This window comes from Myotis lucifugus, unplaced genomic scaffold, assembly GCF_000147115.1.
Source record: "Myotis lucifugus unplaced genomic scaffold, Myoluc2.0 scaffold_96, whole genome shotgun sequence".
Lineage (NCBI taxonomy): Eukaryota > Metazoa > Chordata > Mammalia > Chiroptera > Vespertilionidae > Myotis > Myotis lucifugus.
The window spans coordinates 1,119,633-1,140,755 of NW_005871144.1; positions in this window are offsets into that span (position 1 = coordinate 1,119,633).

Below are 21,123 nucleotides of genomic sequence, written 5' to 3' on the forward strand. Positions count from 1 at the left end.
GCTAATTGTGATGACTCCCTTTACCCTTCTTTCTGGACTGGAAAGGAAGCAGCTGCCCGCCTTTCTGTGTGTGTTTGCCTTTCGGCTACTTGTGATCGGTCTCCACTGAATTTTATCCTCCAGGCCTTCAAAGGAGACTCGGGCGTGGCCTCCCAGTTTTCCCTTCTTGGTGACTTAGTACTGTTCTGGGAATCCCTAAGGGAGTAGACTGCCTTCAAAACACCTTGAGGGGCTGTTTGGGGGACATCCGGGCCACAAAGCGGAGACCCGAGGCAGCTGCAGCAGCCAGAGCCGCGTTTACAGACCAGAGTCTCTCCTCGAAGGTCGTTACATGCGCCAGGGGGTTTCCTCCGCTTTTACGAGCCACTGGGTCAATAGCAGCTGTGTTAACAGTTTTAAAAAAATAAATTGTATTCACAGAAATTGCCTTAATTTGGGCTAATCGCAAGGAAAACCTGCCTAAATGAGGAACAGAACGTATTTAAAGGAAAACTGGAAACAAAAGTTTAAAACACAAAACCTCAAGTAGTGCAGACATTAAAATGAGGCCCAAATCTTGTAACTAATATACCAACCCCTGGTGCGCACAGTATTCAGCAGAGGTTTGTTATAGATCTTGGTATGGCCCTCGCCAGTTTGGCTCAGCGGATAGAGCATCGGCCTGCAGATTGAAGGGGCCCGGGTTTGATTCTGGTCAAGGGCACATGCCCAGGTTGCAGGCTCAATCCCCAGTGGGGGGCGTGCAGGAGGCAGCCGATCAATGATTCTCTCATCAGTGATGTTTCTCTCTCTCTCCCCCTTTCCTTTCCTCTCTGAAATCAATAAAAATATATTTTTTTAAAAAGATTTTGGTATCAACTGTCTGGAGGACAGGTGTTCTTCTGAAATGCTGAAGAGCCACTGTTTCCTAAATACTAATGATAAAATACCTCTTTACTTATTAATTAAAAAAGAAATGATCAAGTTGTCACTGAGTGATCTTACGCCTATAGATGGAGCTGTGAAATGGAATGACCACAACCTCCACATCCTCCTCAAAGTGTCTGGGAAATGTTTTCGTGAGGGAGCTTTCACAGGTCTCCATCGTCTGAGATGCCCTTGGTTCTCAAACACTGAATGCTATAGGAAATGTGTCCTTTTTCTAAAGAAAAAAAAAAAAGACAGATCCTCTTAGGAAATAAATAATGGGTGGGAAAATAAAGGAAACCGCACTTTTGAGCTATCCCTCAGTCTTCATTTTCACCTGGGTGTAGAAATACATTGAGGGGCCTCTGCTCCCATTGGGAGGCCGATGGAAAAAATGGTAAATCTGAAATGCTTGTCATGCCAAAACAGTACCTGGATCCGTCCATCCGCCAAGGAAAGTCCCTGAATGGCTCCCACCGGTGTGATTCTCCCTCCTCTTCACTTCTGATTTCCCTTGTGACCCATGACACTCCCGGCCGGGAGGGGAGAGGTGAGTCTGCCACTGCACACACTCCACCTCCGCATGGAAGCCAGTGACCCTGAGAGCCGCCATCTCCTCTGTGCTGTCCCCATCATCGCCTTTGGCTAACAACACTGTGTTCTGTTTGAATGGTGTTTTAAAAATAGTTTGCTCTAGAAGAGATATTGGCCTTTTTAGAACATCGCTCCTGGCATGAACCAAGATATTGTGTGACTCTAAGCTCTTTGGGAAGGCAGTGTGTATCGGAAAGCCAGCAGTAAAAGCCGTGGTTGCTAGGGGAACAATTGAATTGCTGACACAGAGACATACGATGTGACTGAAAACTCTTTTCTTCTCCTGCCATATGGAAAGAAAGCAGATGAGTCAGAGGGAATGGTGGATGGTCCTTTCTGCCTGGAAAGAAACCTAAAAGGCCAGAATAGCCTATTAGCCTAGAGCCAGAGCGGCTAGTGGTGGGTAAGGCTGAGAAAAGCTGAGAGCAACAGGAAAGCTGGGGATGAGCTCCTGAGGGCTGAGGCTGAAAGTGTGACTCAGAGCGAGCTGCACAGGAAAGCCACCTCCTAATGCGACTGACATTAGGCTGCAATTGATGATGAAGTGCAGAAGGCACTGAGTCACATGTAGATATGTTTCTTTGAACACTATCTCCTACATACTAGGGAAAGTTTTTGAATGAATAGATTCATTCACTCACGTACCATTCAGTTGCCACTTTTGAGAGCTTGTTGTTTGTTTTAACACCTTTTTGGGGGATGTAATTTATGTACCTTAAAATGCACCCATTGTAACTATGTAGTTCTATTATTATTATTATTTTTGTTAATCCTTACCAGAGGATCTTTTCCATTGATTTTTAGAGAGAGTGGAAGGGAGAAGGAGAGACACACAGAGAGAAACATCGATGTGAGAGAAACACATCAATTGGTTGCCTCCTGCGTGCTCCTAGGCCCTGGTCAGGGATTGAGCCTGCAACCGAGGTGTGTGCCCTTTACTGGAATCAAACCCAGTCCCTTTAGTCTGCGGTCCGACGCTCTATCCACTGATCCAACCCAGTTAGGGCAATGATTTTTTTTTTTAGTAACTTTGTAGAGCTCTGCAGTCATTCCTCCAATCCAGTTTTGGAACATTTCCACCTGCCTTTTGTCCATTCATAGTTATCCCTGCTCCCAGCCCCAGGCAGCTACTGATCTGTTTTCTGTCTCTATAGATTTGCCTTTTGTATAAATTTCATCTAAATTGTATCATACAATCGCCAGTCTTTTGTGTTTGGCTTATTTCATTTCACATAATGTTTTTGAGACTTATCCAAGTTGTTCCACATGTCAGTAGCTTGTTCTTTTTAAAATATTAAGTAATATTCCATCACATACCTATATCACATTTTGTTTATCCATTCACCACTTAGCAGGCATTTGGGTTGTTTCCAGTTTAGGGTGATTATAAATAACTAGAGGGCCAGTGCACGAAATTCATGCACAGGTAGGGTCCCTAGGCCTGGCCAGGGATCAGGGCCAATCTGTGGGGCAACTGGCAGGGCAATTGCCCCTCCCCTCCCCACTGGCACCCACCTTGGCTGGCCTGGGGCCTGTGGGCTGGGGGTAGCTCCTGTGGTCAGTGCACATCATCATTCAGTCGATTTGCATATTAGGCTTTTATTATATAGGATGCTGCCAGGAACATGCATGTACAAGTCTTTGTGTGGACACAGGTTTTCATTTCTCTTGGGGACACATCTGGGATAATTACTGGATCACATGGCAAGTATATGTTTAACTTCTTAAGAAACTGCCAGAGTGTTTCCAAAGTGTTTTTACCATTTTACATCCCCATCAGCAGTACATGAGGGTTCCAATTTCTCCACAACTACTATCTACATTTGCTATTGTCAGCCTTTTTGATTATGGTCATTCTAATGGGTGTGTAGTTGTACCTCATCATAATGTTTAATTGCATTTTCCAAATGACTAATGATGTGAGTATCTTCTCATATCCTAAATATTTGAAATAATACAATTTTTAGTGAAAAATATGAAAGCCAAAAAACTATTAATTAAAGCACATGTTTAATTATTCTCCATCAGAGTTTATAGGAGAGTGTTTCTCATTGCAAACTCTTCACATCAGAATCACCCAGAGTATTTGTCAAAAATGTAAATTCCTCTCGCTTGCAGAATCTGTGTCTGCACAGGGATCCCAGAGCCCACACTTTTAACTGTCCCCCTGCTGGGTGGTTTGTATACACACTGGAGTTTGGGAGCCACCACCCTAAACCCAAGGCACTTTTGCTCACCTGGTGACCATTTCACTGACTGCAGGTTCAGGAGTCCCCACCACCTGGGGTCCCTAAGTAACAAGTAGCCTGTGAGGAACGTTTGCCTCAAGCATTAGAAACTCAGTGTGTAAACTTTCAGAAAAAACCATCTTTCTAACTCTAGCTTTCTCGTCCTGGAAATGGAAAAATTAGAATTCATCAGACACAATGTACAAAATCCTTGTGTGCTCTTACTATACAAAGAGCCGCAAGAACCTGACTCCCCCTCCTTTGTTAGGTGGGCCAGGAGAAGACCTGCGAATGTATGTAGACTAAGTGCCCTGAGTTCAAATATGAAAACACAGTCTCAACCACGTTCATGAGAACATTAGCCATTTTTTGACAAGGAAGACTCTGTTTTAGTATCATTTCCACAAGGAAAGCTCTGACTTTATCACCAGGTCAACTAAAAGCTCATCAGCAGCTTGAATCCATCCACTTAGGATGGGGAGCAGTGGTCCAGGGCCAATGTAAGTGTCTTAGTCAATGTCACCCGTTCCTAAGATGCTTATCTGTTAAGGTTGACTGACCTAAATGATTTAAAATCTGCTCTTAACATCACTAAGTCATGTTTATGCATGAGTTTGTACGTACCGTTATTGTTACCCCAAAAATAAGAACAAAGATTCACACGCCATTGCCAGGCCAGGCTTTGGGAGGAAATTTCACTTTAAAAGGAAGATTTAGGATTCATTTTTGGACCCCATGATCATGGCTCAAAGCAGAAAATGTTAATCAAACCAGTAGAAAAAGGTTCAAAGAGCTTGAAGTGGAGGTGGGAGCTGATGGTCTGGAAGCTTACCAAGAGGCTGCTTTTCTCTTCAAAAAGGAAAGGCTAAAAGGAAACCTTCTCATTTGTACTCCAAATTAGTTTTAAATACATTAGGATACACACACACACACACACACACACACACACACCCCAAACCTCCCACCCAGATGCCCTCCCACTGGCTGGTAATTCTATTTGAATGGTCCGTGGGTGGCATCCTGGGCAGCCAATGCATCATTGTGCGACTCCATACCTCCAGGGACACTCAGAATACGCACATATGACGGCAGGACGGAGCACTGCCCCTACCCTCTGCTCTTTGTGGGAGTCTTTCCCTCCAAATCTACTCAGAGGCACCGGGAAGTACAATTGCTTTGCAGGAACCCAGAAATGCACACATCAATGGAATTACTAGGCACAAATTACTTGGCACTGCAAATTGGAACAATTAGCAAACCTTTGTGAGGAAGGAACGCTGAACGTGAAACAACTTGAGAATGGAATAAAAATGGACCTATTATTCTTTGACTCAATTAAGTGCACATAATACAGTCAATGTGTTTTTGCCAAACCATATATTTATCTGTGCTGTTTGAGATGAGGGCGGGGCCACTCCTAAGCCAGGTCCATTCACACCAACCCTGGGAGGAAAGGAACAGGTAGTTCCTTCCAGTGGATGGAACCAGCTCAGTTGCGCAATATCTTGTACACAAGTAAGACGATGCCAATAGCGCCGAGTTATGTTTTTGTAATAGTCACAGATTTTTATAGAAATTAGTGATAGAGAAATGGATCATCTGAAATAATGCCATTGAGTACTGTGACTTTTCCCCCCTACAGTTAAGTCCAAACTGCGGACATACTGTTCCCTATATTTGCCCAGATGGTAACCTAGACACGTTGGTTGGAAGCGAGGTTTAAAATTGGCACAGAATTAGAATTTCTGTCCTATTAAAATAAAAAATGTCAACTGGTCTGTTGATAATTTTACATTCTCGAAAGACCATGCAACTCTTTTCTAGCTTGTCTACCCATATTATTTTTAAAATGTAATCTGCATAGTTAATCTAATGAACAAAATGAGTTGGCCAATAAAATAAAACCCAAAGCATGGAGGCATGGAACAGACTGACATACCTCGGTGTGGGGTTGGGGGGATGAGAAGAGATAAACCAAATGGCTTATATACTATAGGCATAGCCCACGGACACGGGCAATAGGATAGTGAAGACCTGTGGGGGTGGGCAGGGGCTGGGAGAAGGGGGGTAAAGGCGGGGAGAAATGGGACATATCTGTAATACTATCAGCAATAAAAAATACATTTAAAAATAATTTAAAAAATGAAATGTAATCTGTATAGTTATCATTAACAGCCACCCTCTGGGGATTGAGTAACCAGTGACTCAAGCTGCCATCAGAGCTTGAAGGGAACGCAAAGATGACCTGGGGGAGCTCACTCCTTCCCTACAGGTCAGACAAACCCTCGTCTTCTGACTCCTCGTCCAGGCCTGGCCCTCAATCGCTCAAGTATGTGCAAAAACTGCCATTGGAGGGCTGAGCTAGGCCGAGGGGCGGTGCTGGCCCCACAGCAGTCATTCAACAGGGACTTCCTGTTGCCACTGCTTTCTTCTATCACCTCTTCTCTGCCTCTCCCCCTTTCTCTTCATTTATTTTCCCTTTGAGCGTCATCTTTCTGTAACGCAGATATTCGCCTTTTTTCCTTAAATAAACTCCTCTGATTCATGGAAGACACTGGTCGGCAGTGTCTTGTCATTTATGTACATAAAGTTGTTTCTGTTTCAACTTTGGGTATCTCCCATGTTAGGACTCGTTTTTTTTTTTTTAAGGGGAGGTTACTTTTAAATTTTGTGATATTTCAGAATTTCTGAAAAGTTGCAGGAACAGTACAAGGAATTTCCATACACCCTTTGCCCAGGTTCCCCAACAGTTCACATTTTCCCACATTTGCTTTATTGTTTTCCCTGGGTGTCTGTGCAGATTTCGTAGTTTGTTTTGTCGGAACCACCTGAGCGTAAGCTGCAGCATGGCATCCCTTTACTCCCACATACTCCAGTGTGTCTCTCACTATGAAAAGTATTGTACTTCCATGCTGATGAGCAAAAAGCAGGACATCAAAACCCACCTGGATTCTCACGACCCAGAAATAAGTACTTTTGCTGTTTATTCTTCCAGTTCTTTTCTATGCGTATGTTTGATTTTTTTATGCAAATGTGACATTGCACATACAACTTCACGCCCTGCTGTTAGGGACACCGTCCAATGGGAGAGCTCTGGCTCTGGAGGCAGCTGGGGTTCCAATCCCGTGTGTACTACTCACTATCTGTGTTCACTTCCTGTGGCTGCTGTAACAAATTACCACAAACGGTGGCTCAACACAACAGAAATTCATTATCTCATAGTTCAGCAGCCCAGAGGTCTGATGTCAGAGTGTTGGCAGGATGGGTTCCTTCTGGAGCTCCGAGGAGGACTCTGTCCCACGCCTTTCTCTCCTCGCTTCAGGTGCTGCTGGCAACCCCTGGCATTCCTCGGAGTGCCGGGAGACTTGGAGACCTCTTACTCCATCTCTGCCCCCTCTTCAAAGGGACTTCCGCCCTGGATCCCTGTGTGTCTCAAATCTCCCTCTCCTTTCTCATATAAGGGCACCTATCACTGATGAATCCAGGACGAGTTCATCTTGAGATTCTTAATAAATTACCTCGGAAAAGATTCTATTTCTAAATGAGATCACATTCTGAGATTGCGGGTGGACATGAATTTTGAGGGGACACTATTTATCTCATTCTACTAGCACTATGTTCATGGATCAGGAATTGTACTTCTCCCAGTCTAAGTTCTTGGGGTGTTTTAAGGATTACATGTGATAACACCTATAAAGCAATTAGCACAATACCTAGGACATAGTCAGCATTCAATAAATGCTAGCTATCGATTATGGCAATAATATCACTGTAACATAATATATTCAATGAATGCCTATTAGCTATTTAGTGTTCCCCCCATTTTTTGTTAAGCTCCTAATAAACATCCTTGTGTCTTTATTTTTGAAATTTCCCTTTACATATTCATGATCATTTCCTTAGCATAAATTCCTTCGGGAGGTTCACAAAATTCTTTTGACTTAACAACCCCTTTCTTGAACTGCATAGTTAGATGATTGATTTTCTTCTATAAAAAGTATATTTTTATTGATTTCAGAGAGGAATGGAGAGGGAGAGAGAGAGAGAGAAACATCAATGTTGAGTGAGAGTCATTGATCGGCTGCCTCCTGCACACCTCACACTAAAGATCAAGTCTGAAACCTGGGCATGTGCCCTGACCTGGAGTGGAACTGTGACCTCCTGGTTCATAGGTCGATGCTCCACCACTGAGCCATGCCAGCTGGGCTAGATGATTGATTTTCATTGTCCATTTTGGGAGATCATCTTTTGCACAGGAGTCTGCAGATCTATCTTGGTTTTCCCCATATTGCCATTCCTGGAAACACACACTAAGCTAAAGGTCTGTTCTCTGGGTGGTTCTGCTCCCGGTGGGAACCTGCAAGGCCTGAGAGGAGCCGCTGGGCAGGATGGCAGGACCAGGACGCTGGCACTGAGGGCCGAGGCTGGTGCAGGAGGGAGAAGCACCAAATCTGAGGCAGAGCCACTGGATTCAGCAAAGCAGTTTTGAAGACGGTAAACCACAACAGCCGTGGCAGGAAAACAGCCACCACAAATAAGGGCCCGAGGCTCCCACTGACGCTTCGTGTTCATGTCTTAATAAGAAATAGCTCAGCAGTTCAAACGTCCTGGGTCAAAGCTCTCACCACACAGAGAGGAACCTGAGAGGCCATCTTTCCGGGGTAACCCTCGGGCCGCAGGTGATTCCAGCTGCCTTGTTGGTCCTGCCCCGTCCCTCCTCCTCCTCCTCCTCCTCTTCCTCCTCCTCCTCCTCCCCCTACCCCCTCCTCCTCCTCCTCCTCCTTCTCTGAACAAAGGGGAGGTAGGATGAGCAGAAAAAGGAAAGGCCCGTATGCTGTGCTCCTACTTTGGTCTTCAATTGTAATGTAGCTTTTTATTATGTCAGAACACAGAGAGGTTCACAGAAGTAAAATGGCTAAGGACGGGTACATAAGGGCACTGGCTTTTGACAGTTGACTCCGGTAGCAGACGCACAAACCTTGAGTCAGCTTCTTTTGACCACAGTTAGAAAATATTACCAGTGTAGGTGACCACAAGCGATATTTTAACACATCTCAACAGTTTGGGGAGGCCAAAGAAATGCCACACACACACACACACACACACACAATTTTTCTTTTGACATTCTTTTTTAAAATAATATTTGAAATAGTTCCAAAAGTCATGAATTTGGAGGTGAGTGGGTCTATCTGAAAAAAATCTATATTTAGCTCTGCAAGGGCTTGTGAAAACTTGTTTTTATTTTGATTGTTGTGGGTTCACACCCCTAGAGTTTCGTTTTGACTTTTTGGGTTAAATGAGTTTCAAAATGAAACTCATCCGATTGTCAAATTTTCCCCCAACTTTTCATTTAAAAACTGGAGGCTCTCTTACTCCATAGGTTGTGACTATTAGTTTTTATCCAGAATTCCCTTCCTCTCCGTCTTGCGAGCTCTCTCCCTCCTACTGTTTAATTCCTTGTTCCCCAAGACCTTGGGAATCCATGAGCAGAGGTCAAGGGAATGTCAGTTTAGATGGCAGAGTTGCGTCATATTCTTGCTCCTGGGTGACGAAGCAAATGTGAGCAGATCTGTGTCTCTGTTTCCCCATTGCAGAATTGGGATGCAAACAAGATCTCCTCTCTGTTTTTAAACGTGCCCTGACCAGAAAGCCAAACTGAACTTGATTGTCAATGAAGGAACAAGATTCCTCCTAAGTAAGAGTTGTCATCACAGGGAGGGATTCATCATTCAAATGTCTTTAAAAGCATTCGAAGTCTCAGGACCTGACATTGGGAGCTACCAAAGGACTTGCCGGCTACCCTAGGAAAGTATAGCCACAGACACATACACTGGTTGGCAAAAAGAAGAATGAGTTATTAAACCAATCTGTGATGAAATAATAAGGTAAATGAGCTAACCAAAGCTCTATACTTCCTCAATTATCATAATTTATTGGGATTACTTTTGTAACGTCTGTTAAACATTATGCAAAATGTTTAATAAGCGACAGCTATAGTCAGCTTAGATTCATTTCCTATTGCTGCTGTAACAAATTACCATAAACGGAGTGGCTTCAAACACAAAGCAAATTTATTATCTGACAGTTCTGGATGTCCGAAGTCTGAAATCAGTTTTACTGGGCTACACTCAAGGCACCATCAGGGCTGGAAGCCTTCTGGAGGCTCAAGGGAGAATCTGTTTCCTGCCTTTTCCAGCTTGAAAGGCTTGTGGGCCTGCATCACTCTGCCCTCTCATAACCACCTCTGGGATTACATGGGCCCCCCTAGCTGACCCAGGGTAATCTCCCCACTCAAGATCCTTATCTTCATCAGCTAGGAAGTCCCTTTTGCCATGTAAGGTAACAACAGGTTCTAGGGATTAGGATGTGGGCATCTTAGGGGGGCCTATTATTCAGCCTGTTACCGGCTATAAAAGCAGGCATCCAACTGCCCTTGCTCACTGTTGGCACTTAGCACGTGACAGCAGGCGCTTGCTTTATATACATAAGATGAATGGAATAAATGGATTATGCTTGTTCTTGGCAGTTCGGTTCATCAGATGCTCATTGAGCACCTACTATGAGCCAGGCCCCAGGAGTGCAGGGCTGTGTGACAGCCTGATAGGCAGTCAGTCAAGGAGAAAACTGAAGGGAGCGAGGGTCAGCCCTGGATGTTCGGAGCCCAGGAGAGCAAGGACACCACAGATTCCATTTGCACCTTGCACTTTCTTCCTTTCACCGTTGGCTGCTGTCTTCCTTAAGAATTATTTGAACACATCCCTTTGGTGAATGTGATAAATTATAGTCAGAGCTATTTCTTTATTTCTGTTATTTGCCCCCTTCCCCCTTGGGTACTCTTTTGATGCACTGAGTTTCTACTGAGGATTATTAAAAGCATCAGTGACTACATCTCTACCGGACCTCCCACTCCCATCCTGTGCTCCACTCAGGGAAAGCTCAGGTGGCTCCCAGATCTGAAGTGCAGCTCAGAAACGCAGGATTGGTTCAATGGGCTCCCGGAGCCAGCTTGGAAGGTAAGCACTACAGCTCCCTGGTTTTATGTGTAAATGTATTTCAAATTTCAAAGTACCACGTGACCTTTCAGCATATAACCTGTTAGCCAGTTTTACATTTCCTGCTCACGCACCAGGGTCCAGAACCCAAACATCCCCAACACAATTCAGGACGAGTTGGGTAAATTACAGGGGCCACGTGGCTAAGCCCTTTTACACAAGGCCTTCTGAATTTCAGGAGGGCTGTTCAGGTGCAGGCCAGTCTCCTCTGTCTACACTACACCTGAGGCTACCCTGGCCGAGAAGAGGAGGCCCATGGGAGGTGGAGGGAGCTGGCTCCAGAGCTGAGGCTGCCAGGGGCACAGAGGTGAACAGGAGATGTCTGCGTGTAGGTCACTCAAAAGGTGAGGACTGTCTGGTATTTGCAAACCCACATCCTCCCTTCACCCAAGACACGAGGTTCTTGCAGAAATATATACGTATCCATTTTTGAAAGCTTGATAGGTCCTCTCAGCCTTTGAAGGGATGCCTCTGTTGTTCAAAGGTATGAGTTAATTTGTGAACACATTTGGTTCAAGTTTAGTCCTGAAAGCTTTTCCTCTCTAGCGTCTCATGTCCTATTAGCTGATAGCATTCCTGAGCATGAACGTTTCTGTGCTTCTGACCTTTCGGTGGTGGATGTTGGAAAAAATACAGAGTGCTAATCCTACGCACCTGCTTTCAATTCTGCCCACATGGGTTTGGAGTAGGAGGTTTGTTCACCCCAAATATTTCTGCACAATTTTCAAAACCCGCATTTTTCCATGCTAACACATCTCTCTGCTTGTCAGCACCTAATTGGGTACATGTACACACACACACACACACACACACACACACACACACACAGTGTGATCTGGCGTCTACCATTTATGTCCTCAAAGGGAGGAGTCAGCGAGTGTGAGCTAGAGTGACCACTAGATGGCAGTATATGAAACACACCTAATGTGAGCAGGTGAACAAAGTTTGAGGACAACCCAGAGCAGGTTCCCAGATTTTAATGTGTAAAAAAATTTTTTAAAGGAAAGGGGAGTACTTCATAGGCTTGTCAAGTTTTTATTTTGCCAGGGAATATAAGATAAAGCAACTTTCATTGCTTCCCAAGAGAAACTTTTTAACCATAAAGAAATAGGAAGGACAGAATCTCAACATTAGGATTGTCTTCTAAAGCTAATAAATGCAGCATTATGACAATCTCACCACTTTGTCCTTTCGTTCTCACGTTGGTGCTGGCCAGTGAAAGAGTCATCATGAACACCCATTGGGAAAAGAACCTAGAGGAAGATTTTCGACTCCAGATGGTCCCTGAGTGAAATCAGGATCTCTGGGCTCCCACTGTCTTATCTCTAAACTGACCCGAAGGCCTAAGAGGGTTTCTGTCCAGGGGCACAGAGGAGACGCAGCGACTGCCTTTCCATCCACTGGATGTGATGCCACTCACTCAGAAGCCTGTGGCCGAACCCCAGGAACACTTGCCCACGAGCTGGCTGCGTTTTTGCCGAGCCCCCTGCCCCCTCAACCTGGACTACCTGGGTCGTCCCCCGTTCAGGATCAAAACTGGTCATTGCTAAGCTTCGCTGGCCTTTGGGATGGGCCCATCCAGCTGAAGCTGTGCTGAGCGGGGCCGGCGGGAACTTCAGGCTCAGCCCAGCCTGCTGGGCGAGGCAGCGCCAGCCCAGGCCCTCTGTCTCGGCATCTTGCTCTGACTCCCCAAGGAATTCTGCACTAGAACACGGGGCCTTTCTGTGGCAGAGGTGGGGTGTGACTATATGTACACAGTTAAAGAATGTGCTAAACACTATATAGTGAGACAAAGTATGGGCTTTCGATCGGAGAGACACTCACATTCCAGGGCTTGGGCAAATCACTTCACCTCTCTAGTCCCGTCTCCTCCTTTGAGGATTGGGATAAAAATATATACCCATTAGAGTCACTGTGAAGTTAAACGAGGGCATCTCTAGCACAGTGCTTACTGTGTGCTCAATAGGCATTAACTAATATTTATAACAGACGTAGTTCCGGTGCAGGGCGCTCCTTTCTAAGGCAGGTGGGCTGGGTCACTCACTCCCAAATAGGCCCTTCTTTGCGAAGAGAATGCGACACACCATGTTTTGGGAGAACTTTGCTCCCAGCAAATCACCAACTCCGAGCCTCTCGTTTCCTTTTGACAGCACTTACTTTGCAGCCGAAAGTGACTGGGACCTGACACAGGCTGAGGCTCTGCTTCCACAGCACCGAGCAGGAGGCCCGGACTGTGTCCTTCTAGGACCCCAGCAGCTCTGCTCACTCAGGGAGTCCAGTTAAGCTTTTCCCTCATAATTCAGTGTAAGGCCCCCAGGCAAACTGTGCAGCTGCCGGTGAGGCCGGAGCACACAGAGAAAACTCCAGGTAACCACACACTGATCCCAGGACACTGGAGTTGTGGGACGACTCACCCTGGCCAGGTTAGGAAACCCCTCACTTGTCATCCCAGAGAGAGCAGATGAGAAGGCTGTGCCTGTACTGCCACCTAGTGGCTCCAAAAAGCAAGACTCGGTCTGGGAAGGATTCTGGACCCCGAGTCAGCTGTGTGTGCACCCCTATCCACAAACTCCTCACTATGAATATTAAATATATATATATATATTGATATCACTATATCAATCTGCCATGTACATTATAGATCCAACATCTTGCTCATGGAAATTTTATATGATGGACATTTTATTCACAGCTTTGCCAACTAATTTATTAATTTTATTTAATGTTATCACCCCCAAAGCACTGAAAAGTTTCTGAGAGCCAAGGTAGGGACCGAAGCACCAGCCCAGGAGTCTAAAGGCCCACTGGAGCCACTAGCTCATGAGAAACCACTGGAAGTGGCGCAAACCTTCCATTTTCTCTTAGAAAGGTGGACGTTAACACCCAGAGTTTATGCGGATGTGAGGTTGGACTGTGGAGTCGCTTTGTAAACTGGCGTCCTCCCCTCTCTAACATGCTGCTGCCCCTCTTCACCCGGACCTGCCTCTCTGAGCCCTGATGCCCCCACCTCGCTCTAGGAAAACCCACCAGCCCTCCTCTCCCTTGGTAGTGCTGAAAATAGAAAACACACAAACCCCCCAAATGGGGAATATCCAGCCCAGGACATGCTCACAGGGAGAGTTAGCGATAAAAAGAGGCAAGGGAGACCCTGCCGTGTACAGCCCCCCATTTAGGATAAATATTCACGCAGACGACAACAAACAGCCAAACTAAGGTGGGTTGACAGACAGGACATACTGAGTTTACGCCAGTGATGGGCCCCAAGCAGAGACCAAGGGTTCTGCTAGTCTCCCCCAGCCTCCACCCTGGCCCTCACTTTCCTGCATGACCTGCGTGGGTGCATCTTCAGAACAACTTCCTGCCCACACAGCCGGTCTCTGATCTCAGAAATTCTCTCAGGATCCGATTCAGCAAACCTGTTTGCATTCCACTAACTCAGCCCCTGTGTGCCCTGTGTTCCCAACTGACGTCCAGGACAGAGGTTTCCAAACTTGCCTCATCCATCTTGTTCTGCTACAGCCCTGGTTTGGTCCTGTCTGTGTTTGTTGAATTGAATGGGTTTTCAGTAGAGAGGAGTTCACAAGTTCATTTAGTCCAGTGGTTCTCAACCTTCCTAATGCCGCGACCCTTTAATACAGTTCCTCATGTTGTGGTGACCCCCAACCATAAAATTATTTTCGTTGCTACTTCATAACTGTAATTTTGCAACTGTTATGAATCGTAATGTAAATATCTGATATGCAGGATGTATTTTCATTGTTACAAATTGAACATAATTAAAGCATAGTGATTAATCACAAAAACAATATGTAATTATATATGTGTTTTCCGATGGTCTTAGGCGACCCCTGTGAAAGGGTCATTCAACCCCCAAAGGGGTTGCGACCCACAGGTTGAGAACCTCTGATTTAGTCTCTCTGTTCCTGGGCAGCTCTAATAGGACATTACTTCCCAGGAGAGCTAAAACCTGTTTTCATGTAACGTGCTCCTCATACTAACTAGTAGATGGACAGAAGGCAGAGGAGCGCACTCGATCCTCTCTGATAGGTAGCAGGAGGAGACAGCAAGAATTCTGGGAGCCTCTGTAAGCAAAGGATTCCGGAGACTGGTCCCTGCTCACTTTTTGGTATTTTAGCAGATCCCCACACCACACCAGCAATATCCTGTAGGAACTGGCCACTGGGCTTCCTTGACCCAACCTGCACTGGCAATAGAGGACTCCTCTTGCACCATCTTCCACCTTAAAAGCAAAAATGTGACCCACAGTTAGTCTCCAGGGGTTTGTAGTTTTTTATGCGGCTGGGTGTAAGCATCATCACTAGGTTCCACCCACTCCCCACTCCCTTCCCCACCAATCTGCTATCTTATGAGCTAGAGGTTCCTACCTTAGACTTTCTTTAATACAGAGCTCCAGTGATGAGAGGGACTCAAGGGATCACCTGCTTTGTCCAATACAGCAGCCATTGGCCACATGTGACCATCTTCACTTTAAACTAATTAAAACTGCATAAGAAATTGGAAAACTTGGTTCCTCAGTCTCACTAGTCATATTTCAAGGGCTAATGCCCACATGGGGCTGGTAGTTTCCATACTAAAAGTGCAGAAATAGAACATTGCCATTGCCACAGAAATTTCTATCAGACATGCTGGCCGGCAAAAGCACTGATTTTAAAGTGAAAGAAGACATTACGTACTTCACCCAAGGTCCGTAGTAGAACTTCTATGAATGAAACTGTTTTCCATATTTGAAAGCTATTGCTCTCTTCACTACACTGGAGGAGGAGCCATTTAATGCCAGAGAGCGTTTCTCCGTGGTAAGTTACCACATATCATCACAACAGGACCATCTAGCCCTCCCTAGAAGAAGCCGGGTCAGGCGGTGTGGAGAGCTCCACAGTATGAGTCCCAGGAGCTGAGGGCCCACCAGGATTCAGAGTGCAGGTTGGGCCAAGCCCAGAGGTAGGGTGTGTGGACCAGGGCTGGGACTCATTGGGCCAAAGGAAACAAGAGGAGCTGGGGTAGCACAAGTTGCTCTGTGTCAAGCAAAGGGACAGTTAGGGAAGACTGGGGAACTCTGACCAGGATCTTTAATAAGAAGTAGGGTCCCTGTGCCAGCTTTGCACTCGGACTTGGCTTGGCCTCTAAATGTATGCTGTACATTCTGGGATACACGACACTATTTTGTAGCTGTTAACCTTTGCCTTAGTTCATATCATACGAGACTTAGTAATGAATTTTCAACCTATTATGAAAAATAGACCAGGCATAAGTTAAAAGTTTTGTTCTATTTTATTTTGAGTAGCTACAGAGCAGAGCCACAGGATGAAGAATAGGAACTCAGTAGACCTGGGTTAATCTCCAGCACTCCTTGAATCTGGGCACCTCACTTAACCTCAGTACCCTTATCTGTGAAACGGGACAACAGTAAGGATTCCTTATTAGGATTGTTGGGGAAATTGATTGAGATAATATTCAAGACAATTATGTTCAAAGCAGAACTCCCTACAGGTGTTAATTAGTTGTTATCTCTATTATTGTTCCCTCATTTGGTACCTCTTTCGTAATAATTATAGTACTGGATTCTGGGTGGCTTCCGTTACCTTAGGTTTACCAGATGTACATGTTTTATTGTGTTTAAACAATCGAAGGATCTACCTAACGTCCTTATTTGAAGATGATGTAGTCACAGCCTATGTGGTTTTGTGAGCCAGCAAAGAATACTTTAATGGTTCAATTAGCTCCTTGCGGAGATACATGGTGCTTGAGACGTGCCAAATAAGCAGCATGCAACCTCTGTGGGGAGAAGAGAAGTCAGCCGACTTCCTGTGAAGACACAGCTTCCTGCAGAGCCAGATGTAGTTCGCATTTTCTTCTTGCTTTTTTCCCAATAGCAGTGCTCAGGGGGGATAAACTTTACTTAACCTAATTAATTTTAATCACAGCTTTCAAATCTCATACTGTGAAAAGAATTACAAATTGGAATACATTAATAGAAGCCATAGTTTATGCTGTAAGCTAATCATGAAATGTGCATTTACATTTTCTGCATGAGTTTGCAATTACCATTAAAATAAAATTCTGTGCGTCTTTTTAAATTACCAAAGTGTGAAGAGCAGATTGAGCCAGGCCAATTTTTGTGCTAAATTACTAGAAGAATGTCTAAATTTCCAAGAATTAGATGGCTTCTTCCTCTGTGTTGTAGCGAGAAATGATTTCCAGTCATCTGCTCCAAGCTATTTCTGTTTTTAAACAATAACCTTTTAAACTAATTGTGCAAATGTTTCACCTACTTTAACAAGAAGTCCTTTGAGTTTAGTACAGAGGAGAAATTGTATTTATATACCTCCATATATCTGTACACATACATACACACAGACATACACATATCTGTACACATCTAGGTGTATTTAGATCTACACATGTAATTTTGCTTTTAGGTTCCATGTAGACTTTTATTTGATGGATGGATAGGTGCAACTAAACCTTACCTGGTTTCTCAAAGGATCTGAGGCAGTTTAGAGGAAACAGAGAGGGTTAAATAACAATTTAATGAAGAATTAGTTCCCAAATTAGAATATAATGGCAAGACATCCGAAGAGTAATACCATGGCTTCTGTGGGTAGGACTTGGCAGCTTTTCCATCCTTTCGAACACTTCATCTCTCCTGGTGTGGGGTGGGCAGCACAGGCGTGAGCATCTCCATTTTACAGGTAAGGAGACAGTGTCGGTGAGGAGCAGAGAGGGTCGCTGACTGCAGGTGAGGCTCTTTCAATAGGAAGGCTCCTGGTGTCTAGACACACAGTTTGGATGACAGATCAGTGAGGAGGAACCAGTGGGCACGAACAGTGACCACATGTGAACAGCATCCTGAAATCTGAATCTTAGTGATGCAGAATGTTGTGGGGGGGGGGTGAATGCTCCTCCACAAAACATTATGAAGCTTCAACTGGTTTGTCTTGGTCACCTGGGTGGACTCATTTATACTTTGGTTTCCTGGAAATATTTCATATTTAATTATGCCTGAGTACATTTCTAGTATATTGCTGGCTGGTTCTCCCCACAACAACAACAACAATAATAGCAACAGCCACCAACAACTGCTTGCTTACTATGTTCAAGACACTGTGTCATATGCTAGTCCTTCCCATTTAGTGCTCCATCTTTTTTCCTCAGGTAAACATTTCACTTCTGCCAAACTTTCTATCCAAGGTAGCCTTAAATACCCACCAACCAGGTTGCCCATCTCTGCATGTGCTGAGACCATGTGGGCCCTATGGGACCCCTGACTGGCCTACGTGGTGGCGGACCTCCTTCAGGATCAGGAGAGCCAGGCTATTATGTCCTCGGTGGTCCAGTTCCAGTTACCAGGTCTCCGTTAGATGCTGACTTCCTTTCACCTGCTTCCTCCTGGCCTAGCGCTTTCTTCATTCATGGCTGACATCGCTTGCTTTTGGATTCAGATATCAGAAGACCCTACCTAAGGCCCAGGCACAGAGCTGGGATCTCAGCCATTGTTATAAGGGACAGCAGACAGTGTGTGGTCCCTGAAAGACCTGGGCTTTCAGAACATGCAGATCTGGGTGTGAACTGTGGCTCCACAGAGTGCCTGCAGGGGGTTGGGCAATTTACTGAACTTCTCTGCACTTCAGCTTCCTTCTCTTTTAGCAGGAATTTACAGTCTGCTCTGCAAGGGCTTTGGGTGACATCGATGTAAAGCATGAGCATGGTCCGTGGTACAGTCAGTGACCAGTGCTTGGACTCCAAGGCTCTGCCCGGGCCCTGCCTGACCTCGTGCTTCCTTTTCTTGTGCCCCTTAGGATTGTACTTAACTCCTGTCACAGGAGATTTCTGGGCCTATTTTCTAAGCAACTGTCAGCCCCATCAGGGTAGACCTTCAATCCTAGGTCTGTGGGGCCAGCAGCCAGCCCTCCCGGACCTGGACTCCTGCTGAATGGGGGTCCAAGCTTGGTTCTCCATTGGTCTCTGCACTGTGGCTACTGAGGGCAGTGAACCCCTGTGGTCTGTCCAGGTTGACAGGCAATCAAACAGGCAACAGTGCACAGATCTCACTACCAGAGTGTGCTCCGTGGACCAGCAGCATTGATATCACCGGGGAGCGTTTAGAAATGCAGAATCCTCAGCCACTGAATCAGAATCTGCATCATAACAAGATCTCCAGTGATTCATATGGACGTCAAAGCTTGAGAAGCCTTGGACTGGGTCCCCAAAGGACAAGGGTCACCCAAATCATCTCTACAGATCTTGGGTTCTTCTTCCCAAGGGTCAGCATCAGTGTCTACAGACCTCCAAAAGATGTGTTTGAAACATGCATTAAAGTCAAATTTATCTGCAGAGGAGTCAGTTTTTTCTTCTTTCCAGGTTGTCTTAGCAAACCTTTGAATCCCAAAATCCACAGATAATATTGATGCTGCCAGCTTGCTTCAGGTTAATTTGCCTGTCCCCATGCCATTCAGTAAAGTCTCCCAAACCATACCTGCTCCTACCCTTTCCTAATATGAAAACACAATCACACATACACACACAGAAGCATACACGCAAACATAGATGCAAACACACACACACACACACACACACACACACACACACACACACACGCCATGCCATTTCCCTGCCCCAGCCCTGAGCTCGTGACGTCTCTTCTTTCTGAGACTTCCTTCATGCTCTGTTTTGCTACATTTATTTTTTTTAAAAGTGTCAGCTCAGAACCACCCCTTGGCTCCCACCGGGCCCTATATGAAATGGCTGCATGATGCCATGTCTATTGTCACCACATTGCTTTCCAGTTTCTGCTTATGGCTCGCTCACGCCCTGGAAACACTGCACTCAGTGAGGGCAAGGCCCCAGATGTATTTATTCATCTTTGTATCTCACACCCAGCACAACACCAGGCACTCTGTAGACACCCCCAAAATGCTCACTGCATAAGTGAAGGGAACAAAGGCTTCGCTTGTTCCAATGGCTCGGTGTTTTGTCCTTTGAAGTTTAATCAGAGTGGAATGAAATTACTGCAGACTCAAAGTGTTTGGGGAAAATTCTGTAAAACCTTGCAACCTAAGTGGAAAAAAGCAGATCAAAGAGAAATTAGATGGCAATTTGTTTTTAAAAAAATCTGCAGCAGTGGTATTTTAATTAGAGAATATTCTTCTCATTGAAATGAGGAACTCCCAGGGAAACACTTGGTGTGTTAGAGTTTCCCTCCTTACAGGACCTGCTGAGCAGCCTTTGTGAGGGAGAGCTCTGTGGACGCAGCACAATGAGACACTCAGCTCCCACACAGAACTCGCACTTTCAACAATTAAGCTTTCACCCCTCCGGGAAGGCGGGGGGTGGGGGTGGGGGTCAGGAAGGCCAGCATTATTGACTGGATTCGATGGCTGAGGCAAGAGCTCTAAGCATAAACGACTCGCTCGATTTCACATAGCTGGACTGTCACATGCAGAATTCAGTTTCGGATCCTCCTCTCGTGTCAAATAGTTTTCTTTCCTGCCTCAGGATGTAATCCCTTTGACAAACATTATACCTCAAACTCAAAGACTCTTCACAAGGAGGCAGTTTGGACTGGATCAGTGTGTCACAGATCAGCTGAAACTAAGTTTAAGGATGGCTGAGGTTAGCATTGTCAGCTTTTTATTTTGTTAATTAGGAATAAAAATCGATGGTCAAAATTAGGTCACAAAAGAAAATAAATGCTGACATTGAAAAACAAAGGGATGAACTCAGGCTAAAGCAGTTTTTAAATGGAATACATTTAGCTTTATAAAAAACTCACCACACTGTCATTATTTTGCTCATGTTGCAGTGGCCAATGAAAACCAACAATGTAGCAGTGTTTGGAAGATCTTGCCGATCTTTAAAAGCTAGTTCCATGTATTTTGTTGGAACTCCAAAGCCAAGCAGAGTAAAAGTCCACCGGCTAGCATTCCACACCCAGGCCAGCCACCTGCTTGCTCCGTACACAGCTGCAGCATCAGGCACAACCCGCTCATGACGCTACTTGTCCAGGGTCTCCTTGTAGTCTCTGCTTTATGTTCATTAGAGAAAGAAGAGGGAAGACTTGAGCCTTGATGTGATTTCCCCTGGTGAGTTTTAGGTAGGATTAGGCTAAGCAAAAGTTTTGAGCTGAGGACTTTATATCGTGGTATAACTTACTCTGATTTTTGCTTTGTCCACACAAGAAAAATAAACAAGGTAACAGTGTTGAGATGTGAATCTGGGGGCTTATATGCTAAGGGGAAATAAAAAACAAACAAAACTGTGTACATTATGTGGAAATTACGGAGTAAAAAGTCTACTGTGATTGTCTGAAGAAGGGAGATTGTGAA